General features: G+C 44.6%; 1 non-coding gene across 1 annotated transcript; it reads right to left on the bottom strand.

Moving 5' to 3' along the window:
- Positions 1-14,332: 14,332 nt before the first annotated feature.
- On the bottom strand, positions 14,333-14,417 carry TRNAR-UCG (transfer RNA arginine (anticodon UCG)). Its single transcript has one exon. It is a non-coding gene; the product is annotated as a tRNA-Arg (tRNA).
- Between the last annotated feature and the right edge of the window lie 2,838 nt (positions 14,418-17,255).

Genomic DNA, 17,255 nt, shown 5'->3' with positions numbered 1-17,255 from the left:
GGCGCGCCCCGCCGCCCACCCGGCGGCGCCGCCGCGCGTCTGGGTGCCCGGCGCCTCTCCTCCCCGTCCCCCGGGCCAGTCCCCCGTGGGTCCGGGATGCGAGGCCGAAGGCCGCGGGCGAGATGGAAGGGGTGGGGAGGTGGCAGCGTCCCGGGGGGCAGCGGCCACCCGCTCGGCCGCCCCTCGTCGCCCCTTCCCGGGGTCAGGGCCCCACGGACACGGCTGGCACCTGGCTCTCGGCCCTGCCCCAGGGCTCTGCGGGCCTTCGCCGCGGGGGCCGAAAGAGGACCGCGGCGAGAGGGCTTCGGCGCCGCCGGCGCCGCTCGAGGACGGGAGGCGCGCGTTTTGCTCTCACGCCCTCTCGCCTTGCCTCCGCCCGACTCCCTCCACCGCGCGCGGACCCCTCGAGGCCGCCGCCGAGCCCCGCCCTGGCCGCTGGCGACTCCTCGGTCGTAACCCAGTTCCCGCTTGGCTCCGCCTGGGGTTTGCACCGGCGAAGCAGGAAATGCGCTGTTCCCGTGCACTTCCCTGCTCAGAAACTCGTCCGCGGGGGTGTTTCTTAGATCCGCACCCCCTCCCGCCCCCGGCCTCCTCCGTAGTCCCGGTTGAAGTGTGGGCTCCTTCCCTTTATTCTCTGGCATGGAGAACCTCAGACCCCCGGGATTGGAGGGGGGGGGCGGCGGTTGGGGTGAAGGCAGAGCTGCCCCCCCCCCCCATTTTCCAGGCGCACACCGTCCTGCTGGCCCCTCCGTATCTGCCTTGCGACGTTAACGGGAATTTCAGTAGTGGCGTGGCTTCTGTGCATCCGCTTCTGCTGACCCACCCCCACCCTCCTCACACCTTAGAACAAGCCAGAGCTTCAACCCACCAGTCTTCCCGGCACCATGCCCACTGTGAGAGGGGCACTCACCCTCCCACCCGAGGGAGGGCGGTCATGGCTCCTGCCTCCGAGGAACGCACAATGCAGGACATTCGTATTCCTCTCTGATTTATTCACTTCCAGCTGGATGTTCTGGGCCTGTTCTACTGTAATCGTTTGTGCCCGGCATGTGAAGGCGATGCCGACATCAGTAGGCCAAAGTCTAGGAGAGGTAAGAGTTGCCTTTGCATCCAGAAAACGCTGCCAAGTTTCCCTAGTCAGCAGGGCTGGATTGGGGCAGGTGGTTGGTTAGGGCGAGGGGTGCGTTCTGTGATCATGAAAGTGATCAAAGTTAATAGCTCATAGGACAGGCCACTCCTGACGGGCACTCATTACCACCAGCTCTTCTGTGCAGCTTGAGTCTTAAGCGTATCAGATTTTGAAAGGCGCCTGAGTTGACTTCCAAAGTTTCTTTTTTTTTCATTAAAAATTTTTTTTAACATTTATTAACTTTTAGAGAGAGAGAGAGAGCATGAGCGAGGGAGGGGCAGAGAGAGAGGGAGACACAGAATCAGAAGCAGGCTCCAGGCTCTGAGCTGTCAGCACAGAGCCCGACGTGGGGCTCGAACCCACCAACCATGAGATCATGACCTGAGCCAAAGTTGGATGCTTAAGCAACTGAGCCAACAGGCTCTGTTTTCTAGGCAGAAGGGAAAGTATTGGGAATCTTTGCTGGCTTCCTTTGCAGTCAGCCTCCCATTGACCTCTGTGGTCTGAATTTTTTTCTTCCACTTCTTTGACCTTGCCAAAAACTTCGTCAGTACTTTTTAAAGCCTGCACTGTTCTCTCTCAACCTCTCCTTCATCATCTGGGTCTCCAGTCATGGAGCACCTGAAATCTCACCTCTTCTGAGGATCCACACCAGTCAGTCCTATTGCTTTTCTGAACCAGCAGAGGGGCCCAGAACCAGAGGCGGGGTGGGGGTGGGGGGTGTCCAGCCCAGGGCGCGGAACCAGAAAGTTGGGTGTGGGGGGTGTCCAGCCCAGGAATGTACATGTTCGCATGTGGATATGATGCATAAGCAAATTTCTACCTTGATGCCTTTTTCACAACCAAAACCTTTAGTATTAAAATTTCTTCATAATCGTAGAGGACAGGTTACAAAGCAGTTTCACACACATGAACTCATCTGATTCTCACCGCAGCCCTGGAGGGAGGCAGCCTTCGTTATTATCCCCATTTTTCAGACAAGGAGAAAGAGACTGAAGAAGCATAGGAAACTTGCTCCAGGTCACGTGACAGGATGCTTGGACCACCCTTGTTATCAGTGGTGGGTCTTGCTTTGAATTTCTTTCCGGGTCATCTCTCCAGCCGGTGAAGGGCCTGATGGTATTTGTAGGGACGAAATAATGATAGCAGACAGGTAGAGATGGACGAGGATTCTTGCACAAAAGCTTCCGGTAGGGCCCCTAACCAGGTCGTGATCATTTTTTAAATATCAGAGATGCAGGGCTGTAACAAGAAAGCATTTGCATTCGGAAGATCTACAATTAGGAGTTTTTATTCTATCACGTAATCTGAGCCCTAGATGACATCTCATTTATTTTAGTGTCATTGAACAAATAGTATTTGAGTATTATATCTGTGTGTTGTGAACAAATTCTAATTTGGCTGGAAAAATGAAAACAATTCAAAGTTATGTGGGGATCAAGTTCAAATATAAGGTAGTTGAGGTCTTTAAAGCTCTACTTGTCTACTTCCATTCGTTCAGACTGAATGAGACTTAGTTAATTATATGAAATTCTTGGGGGGTCTTGTCACATATTAAGGTTTATACTATTAGTCTCTAGACCTACTGCTGACCATGCCTTTAAGGCATTAACAACGTATTCTGGAGCAGCTAGGTAAAATAAACTCTCTCCATTCTTACTGCTGTGTGGGAGAGTAATGGATGGCAAATATTAATCCTAATTACAAAGTGGAAAATTAAGGCACAGAGCAATTGGGTAATTTGCTTACTGCTTCCAAACCAGTCTAAAAGACAAGCGAATAATTTATTCTTTTAATCAACAAATAATTGTCAATGTATACTGGTACGTTGACTGGTTATGGACACAGATTTGGGAGTTGAACTGTTTGGGATTGAATTCACATTCTACAGTTTATCACCAGTTTATCTGGACATATTACTTATCCTGTAAGTCTCCTCTGTCAAATGGAATATAATTATAATAATAACCTCAGAGAGTCTTATGAAGATGAAATGAGTTAATTGTCCATAAACTGCTTAGCATAGGGCCTGGGACATGGTAAGCGTTAACACAGGTATTTAATAATAAAATTTAAATTAATGCATGCTAGCATATGAAGGCATGGTGGGAGAATACATTTTATTTTAAATATTTATCTATTTATTTTAAGAGAGAGAGAGAGAATGCACACATGCAGGGGAGTGGCAGAGAGAGAGAGGGAGGGAGTGAGTGAATCCACACAGGTTCCAAGCTGTCAGCACAGAGCTGGACGGGGAGCTCAGTCCCACAAACCATGAGATCATAACCTGAGCCAAAATCAAGAGTCAGATGCTTTACTGACTGAGCCACCAGGTGCCCTAGGAGAATAAATTTTATTTTATTATTTTTTTAAATCCCCAAATAGATACTCATTATATTTACTTATTTATTTTTTTAATATATGAAATTTATTGTCAAATTGGTTTCCATACAACACCCAGTGCTCATCCCAAAAGATGCCCTCTTCAATACCCATCACCCACCCTCCCCTCCCTCCCACCCCCCATCAACCCTCAGTTTGTTTTGAGAATACATTTTAAAAAGCTACCATAGTACTGAAGGTAAATGCATTATTAACAACTAAAGAAATGTTTTCAAGAAAAACATAAATGGAATTTCATACTATTGTAGCATCTCTTACAACTAGTAATAAACAACATTGTCATGCTTTCATCAAAATTGTCTATTGGCAAATGTTTTGAGAGTTCTATAACCTATTGTGCATTTTACAATTACATGTGACTATGACATTTTAACTTTGGTGGTAAAAAAAAATATGTTTGTTTTATGCATGTCAACCTTCTGGAACTGTGTGAAGACTGGCAAGGAAAAAATACATAGATTCATAAGACATTCAATATTCTATTAGAAGATATTTGAAATGCAGGGGCACATGGGTAGCTCAGTGGGTTAAGCGTCCAACTTGCTCTTGGTTTCAGCCTAGGTCATGATCTCACGGTTTGTAAGATCGAGCCCCATGTCGGGCTCTGTGCTGACAGCTTGGAGCCTGTTTGGGATTCTCTCTCTCCCTGTGTCTCTGTCCACCCCCTCCCTCCGACTTGTGCACTCTCTCTCTTTCTCTCTTTCTCAATACATAAATAAACTTTGGAAAAAAAAAAAAAGGAAATCTTTGAAATGCAAAGAGACACATTGCAACCAGTACTTATCTGGGTAGGACTAGATTGTTCTAAAGTCATAGAGACAAAGTTCAATTTTGGTAACTATGCCTGTACACATATATTTAAAGGAAGAATGACCCCAAACGTACAAACCTTGCCTGGATCTTTCAGTGTAGCATAATGAAAAGATTCTCCAGTCTAGTTGTGGTTGTTCAGTAACTCACCACTAGGTAAACAGTGAGTCAGTGACACTGCCTCCTCAGTGTCCTCAAAAAGAGAAAAGGATACTACCTCATGTCGTCCCAACTTTTCCAGATAAAGAAAAGAACAAAAGTCACAAAGATTTTTACCAAGTAAAAGCACTGAGTGAAACTGTGCGAGTGTGTGTGGGTGTGTGTGTGTGTGCGTGTGCCCATGAATGTTTGGGTATATATGTATTTACCAAAGGTTCTTTGTCCAAAAAAAAAAAAAAATTGAGTGTAATGGAAGTAGGAATTGTAGAGAGACCGCACTACTTTGGGCAATAATGGAATGCTGCTGTTTTTAGAGCAAAAGCTTTTTATTTTTTTAACTCATTACTATGCAGAACGTCTCAGCTTTGATCCAGGGCAAAGCAGATGCTATTTTTATGAATTAAGACCATGGATTTACTGGATAACCATTATTTTAGTAAAGCTAATAGGTTATTTCAGTGGCTAATTTAAAACTGGAATTTGGAGTCAAATAGACAACTCTTTCTTTCTTATACTTTCTTTTTATGTAACATTTCCCTGCAACTCACCTGACATTGACAGAATCTTAGGGCAGGAAGGGACTGCATAACCCACACCCTGCTTTTTTCCGAGTTCTTTATAATTACCCTAGTGAGAATTTGGGAACATGGAAATGTCTTTCCCAGGTAATTTCACATATTACGCTAATATAGGAAACCACTTGTTACTTATGCACGTATATAAACACACAGGTGCTCTTTTAAAATCATTTATTTTGAAATAACTTCATACTTAGAAGTTGCAAGAATAGTATAAAAAACTGCATCACGGTCACTAAGACAATTTGGCAGCATTTTATCACTTTTGCTCCATTTCTGTCTAAATAAACAAGGACTTTTCCCCGCATTTACTTTAGCTCACTCTCCCTTTCTAAAAACGTGTAATGTATAGAACAATATAAATATACAACACATATATTCGTTATCACTAACATATACCAATACATTCTGGATACTACATAACTATGTGATACATCAGTGTATTATGTTATATCTTATATAATAAAACATAGACACGTATGTCATTAGCCTTTTTCTGAACCGGTTAAGAGCAAAGTTGTGATGCAATGTCTCCCTCATTCTATGAAACACACTCCCATATGACCACCAAACAACCAAACAAATCAGGAAATAAACATCACTACCATCCATCTAAGCCCCACGCCCAACTCAAATTTTGCAAACTGCTCTAACAAACTCCCTCTCTTTTTTTTTTTCTGGTCCAATGTTCAGTCCAGGATCACATATTGTATTTAGTTATTGTGTCTCTTCAGACTTCCATTGGAAACAGTTCCTCGGTTCATGGTCTTTCTTGTCTCTTATAACCTTTATGGTTTTGAAGAATGCGGGGTTTTCATTCCAAAAAGATGTTCCGCGACGAAGTCTGTCTGCTATGGGCTCACGTAGCCTTGGTAGGAAATCTGCCCAAATGGGAATGTGCTCTTCTCAGGGAGGCTAGATGTCAGCCCATATCATCACTGGCGAATTAGCCTTGGTCACGTGATGACATTGATATCTGCCCAGTTTCTCTGCCTTCACATCATCATTTTCCCCTGTGCAGAGAAGTGTTTTTTGTAGGGGGAGTTCTGCCATTATACTCCTATCGTACTCCTCCTCAAACCTCCACCCACCTGCCTTAGCATCCACTTAGATGGGTGACAAATGGTGGTTTTCTATTCCTATCATTTCTTCCATATTTATTTATTCCTTCTATTATACAGAAGTTTATCCACTTATTTATTTATTTGTTTGTTTATTTATTTATTTATATCAGGATGGATTCATGGATTCCTTCTTTACTCAATAGATAGTCATCCTGAACTGGTGTTATTTGTTTGGCTGTTCAAGGTGTCGACATTTTGGTCAACGCAGATTTGGGCACCTTTCGAGCTGGCTCCTGTGTCCTTTGGCTATGTCCTTATCAGTCTTTGGCCATTTCCTTACTTTTGAGCATAACAAGATAGCCCAGGCTCATCTTGAACATCCCCTGCCTTAGCCCTGATTCAGTCATTTCTCCAAGGCGTCAAGGGCATCTTTCGGTGGAGGATGGCATTTGGAAACCAGGATCTTGGTTGTCATAGATACCGGGGCACCACCGCTTCTGCATACACTGAGCAGACAGAGCTGGGAAACATGCATCCGCGTGTGCAAGTACATATACACATGTATCTACTGTATGTCCTTATCTACCTCTAAAATCTATTAAATTTTTTTTAACGTTTATTTATTTTTGAGACAGAGACAGAGCGTGAACGGGGGAGGGGCAGAGAGAGAGAGGGAGACACAGAATCGGAAGCAGGCTCCAGGCTCGGAGCCATCAGCCCAGAGCCCGACGCGGGGCTCGAACCCACAGACCTCGAGATCGTGACCTGAGCCGAAGTCGGACGCTTAACCGACTGAGCCACCCAGGTGCCCCAACCTCTAAAATCTATTAAAACCATGAGTTAATTGAGGATATCTCCAATGCCAGTCCAACGTCTCAGAGTTCCTGCTAGCCCACTACCTTTCCATATTTGTAAATCCCTTTCCAAGAGTAAGACACCTGGTTCCCATTACCCTCGAGATATCTGCGTATTTGCTTGATGCAATCAGTCTTCTTACCGCTCCACCTGCCTGCTCTTGGCTCCCAGGCCCATAAATACCTCTGTATGAACTCCACTTGCCATGTTTAGAAGCAAGGGAAGGAAAGCATTACATGTTTCAATTTATGTGAAAATTATTCTAAGTATGAGAGGTGACCATAAAGTATAATATCAAAGTCTTCTTCTTCACTATCTTTACTCCCCAGCATATTCCTCAGGAATAACTTAAAAACAAAATTACAGGGGAGCCTGGGTGGCTCAGTCGGTTAAGCCTCTGACTTCAGCTCAGGTCATGATCTCCTGGTTCGTGAGTTCGAGCCCTGCATCAGGCTCTGTGCTAACAGCTCAGAGCCTGGAACCTGCTGCGGATTCTGCGTCTCCCTCTCTGTCTGCCCCTCCCCTGCTTGTGCTCTCTCTCTCTCCCTCTCTCTCTCTCAAAAATAAATAAATATTAAAAAAAATTACAAGACATTACTTTTTGTTTGTTTCGAATGAGGTCACCCATACTTTTGGAACTACAAGATTGTACCTTTAAAACCAAAAAAACTAGGGGCACCTGGCTGGCTCACTCCATATAGCACGTGACTCTAGACCTTGGGGTTGTAAGGTCGAGCTCCATGTTGAGCTCAGAGATTACTTAAAAATAAAATATGAAAAAAATATATCCCTTGGGCTTTCCATCAGAGCTAAAGGAAAACTAGAGATGGGCTCGACCTAGGAGGATTTCTTTTACGAAAAACTCTAAGGAAGCAAGAGGGATAAGCGTTAAATAACATTTTCCAGAAGCGTTCATGGCATGTGTGGCCGCTTTGAGGAAATACTACATAAATATATTGCCTCTCCCTGCTGTCAGCCACACCCACACAGACATTACTCTTCATGATCTTACATGAAGAAAATAATGCATAACGAGGCAGATTTCACGACTTGCCCAAAGTGCAGAGGTTCACCAATCTCATTTACCCTGCTTCTATGCATGACTGAATTCCCATGAGTCGTTTCCATCTTCAGCATGAGAGAGAAAGTTTGGTGGAACAGTATTAAAATGAAGACCAGCCTCTGAGCCTCCAAACTGGGCTCAGCCCCCCCCCCCCCCACAAACTGCATCTTCCACGGCTGCTTTCTCTCGGCATAGCTTGGAGCTGCCCTGCTAATCTCCCCTGCCCCCCTCAACCTCCCCCCTGCCACCCCCACCACCCGCACAGTGAGCTGGTACAAGTTCAGTTGCAGTGGACAGCCCAGGGGTCACCCCAGGCTCGTCTCTGCTGGGCAGATCTTTTCTTCCTTTTCAGATCCGAAGGAGGAAAGTCTTACTGGGTTGTTTCTTCAGAAAACATGATGATCAAACATCCCAGAGCCAGAAGGGGCAGCCTCTAGTTAAGCGAAAACCGTAGGCATGAATGATTTAATGACGATGAATCAACTGGTTTGATCACTTACGGAGTGAGACTTACAAAACATATGTAATAGACCAACTGAGTCGTGGAAGAGTTGTTCACACTGAACCTTTAATTCTTGCACAGTTTAAGTCTCCAGTAGTTGAAGGGCTTATACGAGTCTGATTTTGCCATTACTTAGTTTATTCTATTTAACAGATGAATTACAGTAGCATATTTCTAAAGATGAGTAATGTTGGGGCGCCCGGGCGGCTCAGTCGGTTGAGCGTCCGACTTCGGCTCAGGTCACGACCTCACGGTTTGTGAGTTCGGGCCCCGCGTGGGGCTCTGTGCTGACAGCTCGGAGCCTGGAGCCTGCTTTGGATTCTGTCTGTCTCTCTCTCTCTCTGTCCCTCCCTTGCTCACACTCTGTCTCTCAAAAATAAATAAAAACATTAAAAATTAAAAAAAAATAAAGGTTAGTAATGTAAATGCTTTTCAACGCTTTTGGCTAGCAATTGATTTGGGTACCTTTTAATAGTGAACATTTCTGATGCTTGAGCCTCGCGTGTAATCACCAATCCCAGTTCAACCCTCCGGAGGCATCCTATCCATTGCGGTAGCCTATGCGGTCCCGCATAAACTAGCTCTTACCTCTCTCTCTAGTCCCACCTCTCACTGCTCTGTGCCCACATCACGATATTCTAGCCAACCGACCTCTCCCTGCTCTTAAAATAGCCCAAGCTTCTTCCTCCTTGAAGCCTCCGTTCTCCTCCCTCTGCATGGAGCCAAAGCCCCCAATATTTTTTTATGGCGGGCTCCCTCATTGAATGATGCCACCTAGTCTGAGACCATCCTACCTAAAGTAGCCAATGTCCGCCACCTCCCCGACAAACCTATCACACTCTGTTCTCTCACCTGCTTTATAACTTTATTATTGGCAGTCATCATATTTCATATTTCTCTGTTTGCCATCCATCCCTCTCCCCATTAAAATGCCGGCTCCCTGAGACGTTATCTGTGTTGTGCATTTTCCTGGATCCACTGTGCCCAGGACAGATGGTGACTGGCGCATCGGGGGGACTCAGCAAGATTTGTCGAGCGAATGAATGATTGCCGGAGACTGAGCTCAGCCAGTAGAGGATTTCCCCATGCCCTCAGTTGGACCAAAACTGGGGACACTTTTGACTGCTGGTTAGTGGCTCACTAGTCATTTCCATGTCTTGTCATTTCTTTGACACACTCTTCCCCCTGAGAGCTTGCATTGCTTTCACTGAAGCCTCATGTTGTCGCTTTAAGAGGGAGGAATGTTCCCTATGGACATGTAGTTCATTAACAGAGTATTATCTCGCAGAGTAACTAAGAACTTTCAAAAGAAGGGTGATGGTTATAAGAGCCTCTAAATAATTTTGACTGATTAGGTATCTTAATCCAGTTGCCGGTTAATTGTGTTTGCTTGTGATTAAGAATATGATTTTCACCTCCCCCCTCCCCCTCCAGTCTCTCTGTCTTTGGAGAAAGCCAATCTTCCTGCCCTCTTCATATCTACAGCTAGCTCTTTGAAGGTGTTTGTTGAGGGGATGAGACCACAGCTATCGCCTGGAGCCAGGAGCTGGGAAGAAGGAATCTCTACCAAGCCACCTGCAGGTTGACTAAGAAAGACCCCCACGCCCACAGCAAACAACAGCGAGATCTGAGGCCAGGCACCCCTCCCCACCCCCTCTCTCTCCGCCCACGGCACTATTTCTGGGGAGAAAATGACCCCGTAGTCGAAAGGCTGATCGCAATGACGCGTTCTTGAAAGCACAGCTTCTCAACCCGTCGGTGGAGAAGGATCGGGTTTTTTCTTTATTGCCAACCTGTCGCACGGGGGTACTTTCAAAAGACGGTAAAGATAAATCGCTGGAAACGTGAAATGGCAAAGTCAAGCAAAATACAAGCCCCCGTTTTTTGTTAAAAGGTTCATCTGATGTCCACCGAACTCTTGCATTGCTACCGGAGTTCCGACCTGCTCCCTTGCGAGATCTCTGTCTCTGCCCCGCAGGCCGGGCAGGACGGCGCCCTGTCCCACCCCACGGCCAAGAGACCTCTGAGAGCCTCTCTCAGAAAACCCGGGACCTTAAAACAGCAGCCTTTTTCTCATTTTGCACTTTCAGGTTCCTCGTCCTTCTTTATTGTTTTAGTTAATTAATTAATTAATTTGAGAAAGAGGGAGAGAGCGAGAGAGGGAGAGAGGGAGAGAGAGAATCCCAGGCAGGCTCCCCACTCAGCACAGAGCCCGAACCGGAGCTCGATCCCACGACCCTGGGATCGTGACCTGAGCCCCAAATCAGGAGTTGGACACTCAAGCAACGGAGTCACCCAGGCTCCCCTTTCTTTATTCTTTTCAAAGGAGGTAACAAATTGACTATAAACGTGATACTAGATGAAAACCTCTATCACTACTAAGCGCCAAATCAACCACCCCCCTTGTTGACGTTATTTACTGTGGCAGGAGGAGGCTGCGTGTTGTGGTGGGTAGAGACAAGAAAGCATTCAGCCTCCCTGCCCGGATTTAGTGCGGACGTAGAAGGACTAAAAGGCCTGGACGGCAAACTCTAGCAAGGACGAAAGGGAGAATTAGGTTAACCTAACCTTCTGATGGCCTGCTTCTAAGCCACAGCTGTGAATTCTTTCTCCTGCTGCCAAATCGAAGCCTATATGATTAACCGAAAGATACTCCTACATATCATCTATATAAATTACATATGTATATTTAATTTCTTCTGTTTTAGCAATGAAGAAACTGACGCGACTTTTCTTTTTTTTTTAATTTTTTTTTTTTTAACGTTTATTTATTTTTGAGACAGAGACAGAGCATGAATGGGGGAGGGTCAGAGAGAGGGAGACACAGAATCTGAAACAGGCTCCAGGCTCTGAGCTGTCAGCACAGAGCCCGACGCGGGGCTCGAACTCACGAACTGTGAGATCATGACCTGAGCCGAAGTCCGCCGCCCAACCGACTGAGCCACCCAGGCGCCCCACGCGACTTTTCTAATAGCCAATCTGGGGAATCAAAGGGTGTAGTCCTTTCCCTAAGGCATTTGGAGCTGTGACAACACACATGCCACCCTGTAGATCACATGTAACGAATGGCCTAGGCTCACCCCACGACTCGTGAGGTGCCTTTGTCTTTCTGATGAGATCAGACTTTGGGGGCAAACTCTCCACACCATCCCCCGCTCATCTAACTTCTAACTACAACCTGGAGTCCTGGCTGTCACAAGGCCCCTCCGGTCCCATCATCCTTTTGTTCCCATCACCATCAACAAAGAGCTGTGGTTACAAGTTTCTGTGTATGGGAGATATTTACATATAATAACACTGATTCATTGTTTGTACCTCATAACACATTGCTGCCATACTAAGGCCTTCGTTCAGACGGAGGGTTTGCAATTGTTCATTGGGGAGAAATTGCATTTTCCGGGCAGACACTGAACTGTTCATCCAAAATGCTTTCCATTCTAAGTTGCATTTAGCAGTAGGCTTAAAGATGCTTAAATGGTGGAGTCACATTCCCTCAGTTTTACGTTTCTTTTTTTTTTTTTTTTAACGTTTAGTTTTGAGAGACCGAGCGCAAGCAGAGGAGGGGCAGAGAGAGAGGGAGACAGAGAGAGAATCTGAAGCAGGCTCCGCGCTGTCAGCTCAAAGCCCTACTTGGGGGTCAAACCCATAGACTGTGAGATCATGACCTGAGCCGAAGTTGGGTGCTCAACCGACTGAGCCCCCCAGGGGCCCCCATGTTTTAATTTTCTTAAAGGTTTTTATTTAAGGGGCCCCTGGGTGGCTCACTCAGTTAAACATCTGACACTTGATTTCAGTTCAAGTCACGATCTCAGTGCTCATGGTTCGAGCCCCACATGGGGCTCTGCACTGACCACACAGGGACGGCTTGGCATTCCCTGTCTCCCTCACTTTCTGCCCTCCCTCCCTCTCTCTCTCTCCCTCTTTCTCAAAAATAAATAAACATTTAAAAATAAAGTTTTTATTTAAATTCCAGTTAGTTAAGATACAGTGTCCTATTAGTTTCAGATGTACAATATGGTGAATCACTACTTTCATACATCACCCAGTGCTCATCATGGCCAGTGCCCTCCAATAGGCAAGTGCCGTTGCCTATTGCAGCCAGCCCCCACCCACCTCCCTTCTGGTATGTAAGTTCATTTTTTTTTAAAGGGGAAACTGCATTTTTAAGCGCATGAATGAGGAAAAGCTCTTTGTCGTTTTGCAAAATATAAGAACTCATATTTATGCTTCGCACTCTGCAAAGTATTTTTATATACATACTTCAAATTCATCTTCAAAATAACCCTACCGCTTAGATATTCATACTGCTTCCTTCCCCCCCCCGCCCCCGCCCCCACAAAAAGAAAATGAAGTTCAGAGAGATGAAACGATCCCCCAGAGTCACAAATCTGGAAAGGATTGGATCCTTCGATTTCACAGTTTATGCTTTTTCTACCGTTCCACGCTGTTAACACGGTTTCTCACGTGTAAAAAGGCCATTTCCACCATTTTCCTGCTGGCCTGTGTGTCATTCTCCCAGGGCTTGAAGGACTCCGGTTGCCTTCGATTACTGTGAGCACTCCAGCCTGGCTTGAACACTTAGGTCAACATGCTTTTCATTCAGTATTTTTGTAGTGATACTTTCTATCCATAGACTAATGTGGTAACACAGTGTCCTAAACTTAGCTTCCCATTATGGACTCCAAGGGTAGCATGCTCCCAGCCGTGTCTCCCATACTCCTCCCGAGGGCCTGGGGAATCTGTATTACAAGCCTTCCCGTGGTCCTCTTCCTGAGGAAGAACACTGCTAACATAGTAAAAGTAGGAAGGTGTTAATGATATGATAGAATTGTGCCAACATAGAGGAAAATCGTAATGTGTGCTAGTTTAAATGTATGGTAGGTACCCTGAATACTATTATTCCTAAAAAACCAACAAGCAAAACATGTACCTTAGGCTCTTAGGCCTGGCTTATTTGCAAAATAATAAAACTCCAGAACAAACCATCTTCTTAACTTCATCTTACCACTTTTCCCATAAAACAGACATTGCCTGGGCCACCTTTAGTGTCTTTTTGCCAAAGGGAAAAAATTAGGACTCAGGTTCTTCTTCAGCTACATCCCTTTCTGTGATTCCTGTAGTGGCTTCCTCCCAGAAAGAGTTGACTATTTATGTCTTCCATGGCAATCTTTCAAAAACTTTTAAAAACTTTATTCATTTGTTTAAGTAATCTCTACACCCAACATGGGGCTGGAACTCACGGCCCTGAGATCACCAGTCGCACGCCCTTCTAACGGAGCCAGCCAGGCGCCCTGCTACTTTTCAAAATTTTGCTAACAGAGTACAGACCCCAGTATATTGCAGTTGGTTATTTTTGTTAAAATTGGCCACTGTTCAGATGCCTCTTTATGCCACTTTATACCTCCTTATACCACTTTGGGACACAAAGTGCTTAATAAATACTAGTTAATTATCAAAATTTGATAAGAATGGTGGAAAAGGGGTTGGCATCTTTTTGGCTTTCTCAAATCCTATTTCTTGTGTATTGTGTTCAGTTCATTTCACTTGCTAGAGTCTTACGCTTTCGTGTATTTCTGGGCTCATGCAAAAAGAATCATTTGGCCTGTATCAAATACATATCTATCCCTGAAATTTCAAGAAATTTTTAAAAAATTTTTTAATGTTTATTTATTTTGGAGACAGAGAGACAGAGCATGAGCAGGGAAGGGGCAGAGAGAGAGGGAGACAGAGAATCTGAAACAGACTCCAGGCTCTGAGCTGTCAGCACAGAGCCCGACGTGGGGCTTGAACCCACGAACCGCAAAATCACGACCTGAGCCGAAGCCAGACACTCAACCGACTGAGCCAGCCAGGCACCCCAAAATTTCAAGTAATTTTAAGAATGTTCAACATGACAATCCAAATTATTTATAAGCAATCACAGACCATTCATACATAAATAGAATTTTTTTTACTGTTGTATTGCTGCAGGAATGAAGACATTGAAACCCACTAACATTTAGTTAAAATAGATGAATTTGGATAAAGGAAAAATGGACTTTTGTGTAAGTTTTATTTTAGTAACCCTCTGTAAGTTTTCAAAATTAGTCACAGATGAAAAGGTTTTCTTCAAAGGACCACATACTGCATGATTCCCTTTATATGAGGGGTACAGAGTGGGCAAATTCATAGACAGAAAATAGATGACCAGTTGCTTGGGCTGGGGGTACGGAGAAACCGGGGTGATGGCTAAAAGGGTTAGGGCTTCTTTGTAGGGTGATAGAGTGCTGTAAACTTGATTGAGGGGATGATCACACAGCTCTGAGTTTGCTAATAACCACTGAATGGTACATTTGAAATGGGTGAATCGTATAGTATGTCAATCATAACAGTAAAACTGCTATTTTAAAAAATTAGAAATCAGGGGCGCCTGGGTGGCTCAGTCTGTTAAGCATCCAACTTCAGCTCCGGTCACGGTCTCGTGGTTCGTGGGTTCGAGCCCCATATCCCGCTCTGTGCTGACAGCTCAGAGCCTGGAGCCCTCTTTGGATTCTGTGTCCTCCTCTCCCTCTGCCCCTTCCCCTGCTCGTGCTCTGTCTGTCTCTCTCTCTCTCACTCTCTCAAAAATAAACATTAAAAAAATTTTAAAAACTAGAAATCAGAGGGGCGCCTGGGTGGCGCAGTCGGTTAAGCGTCCGACTTCAGCCAGGTCACGATCTCGCGGTCCGTGGGTTCGAGCCCCGCGTCAGGCTCTGGGCTGACGGCTTGGAGCCTGGAGCCTGTTTCCGATTCTGTGTCTCCCTCTCTCTCTCTGCCCCTCCCCCGTTCATGCTCTGTCTCTCTCTGTCCCAAAAATAAATAAAAAACGTTGAAAAAAAAAATTAAAAAAAAAAAAAAACTAGAAATCAGAGACAATCTGGAAAAGACACAGATATTAAAAGTTTTGTTTGAAATTGAAACCTGCTTGGAAGATAACAGACACTAGGGTTGCACCAATCAGGATATTATTACTTCCCTATTCCCCTGCACCACTCCCCCACCCCCGTCCCCCCACAGGCTCATTTCCACATTAGCAGTAAATGAATTATCTTCTCTTCCATAGTAGTTAATAGAAAAATGTTCTAGCACATAAACTAATGGATTTATGATTAGTCATAGGACAATTTTAACATCTGACAAGTTTGATTTTAAACCTGATTTATTATTTTATGTCTTATTTTCAACTTGACTTTATAGTTACTTTTGAAAGAATCTTGCTTAAAGCATTGTACAAATCTACTTCAGCATCCTAAATGAGGTGTTTCCTCTCTTTCCACCTTCCTGCCTGGAATGGGTAAAATGAGTTTTCACCCTCTCTTTCTCAGTCTCATTAAAATTAAATGGCAATTAAAGTTTATGGCTGGAATACTGATGAACTTTGAAAAAAGGAGGAAAAAAAAAGATAAGTTTACCTTATGTTGATCAAGTTCAAAACGACACTAGAGTAACAGTAAGATGGGAAGAAAGTTTTAACACACAACCCTTTTCCGTTTTCCTAATACGTGTTGGTTGTATATGTTTACCGGGTATGCTCTTGTTCATTTGGGAACTCGATAACATATTCCAGAAAAATTCAGCATCACGCTCAATGGTATTAAATAAGGTTGGGGATTGCATGAACTTGAAAAGTATTTGTGTAGGAGAAAATTCTCATCCGCAGTCAATACGTTATCCTCTTAAATAATTTTCACAAAGGGATTTAAAAGGGACATGACCATGTTCTGTGCAAAAATGCATTCTCCAGTTTTCCGAGGACTCAAAATGACGAAGAAAAGCCTTCTTTGTCTACACAGTGAGCTGTACCCTAACCAGACGGCTTTCAGATTTAAGCATGAGTGGCAACATGGCTTGCTTGATGTGGCGATCGCTGGAGTTCTCGGTCAGTGCAAGACCCCACTGCCAGTTCTCTGCGAAGCAAGGCATCACGGCTGTGGGTCAGGGCGGCCTCAGCTACCACACTGAGGGTTAGCAAATGATTTTACCAGCTGCTGTTTAAACGTCTTATTTGTCCTTCCTGCCTCAAAGAGGAATATTTTTCTAAAATTGATTGTGGTAGGTTTTCTGTCTGGAAACATTTGCCTAGAGAAGACAGAGTTCTTCTAGTTGTAAGCAATAGACCGAGGGCTTTTTATTCAGTTCTTAAATCTGTGGGTTTTTCTACCAAAACAAGGAGTCGATTGCAGTCAGAATGCAGCACGGTTACTCATTTTTGATTCTCTTATCACCCCACACTTCGGGGAACTTAGTCATTTTTATTTGGGGCCAGGAAAAAATTTGCAGCCTTGTAAAAGAATCAAACTTCCTGATAGCTGCCTGGATGATTTACCTGTGCCCACTTTCACCTAGTTATGATCTTCCCGCACAAAGGGAATTCTCTACCGCTAGAGAACCAGATAATTCCTAACCTAAACTGAAAAATGTTGTGAACAAAATTTAAGATCCAAGGGAAGATATATTTGATATATTCCTTTTATGGTTCCCAAACAGAACAAACAAACCGGCAGAAAACATCCACGATGACACATTTGAGGCTGAAATTGTGTCTCTACCATCCCGATCATTCATATGTGCTCAGATACACACATTCTCTCCATTTCTGATTTTACATAGTCAGTTGGTGCAAGCGAGTCAAATAATTGTTACTCTCTATGCTGCTCTGATTACTCCGATATGT

The sequence above is a fragment of the Panthera onca genome, chromosome F2 (assembly GCF_046562875.1).
Source record: "Panthera onca isolate mPanOnc1 chromosome F2, mPanOnc1 haplotype 2, whole genome shotgun sequence".
NCBI classification, from domain to species: domain Eukaryota; kingdom Metazoa; phylum Chordata; class Mammalia; order Carnivora; family Felidae; genus Panthera; species Panthera onca.
The sequence above is the reverse complement of the archived record's forward strand: the minus strand, read 5'-3'. Positions and strand labels throughout refer to the sequence as shown.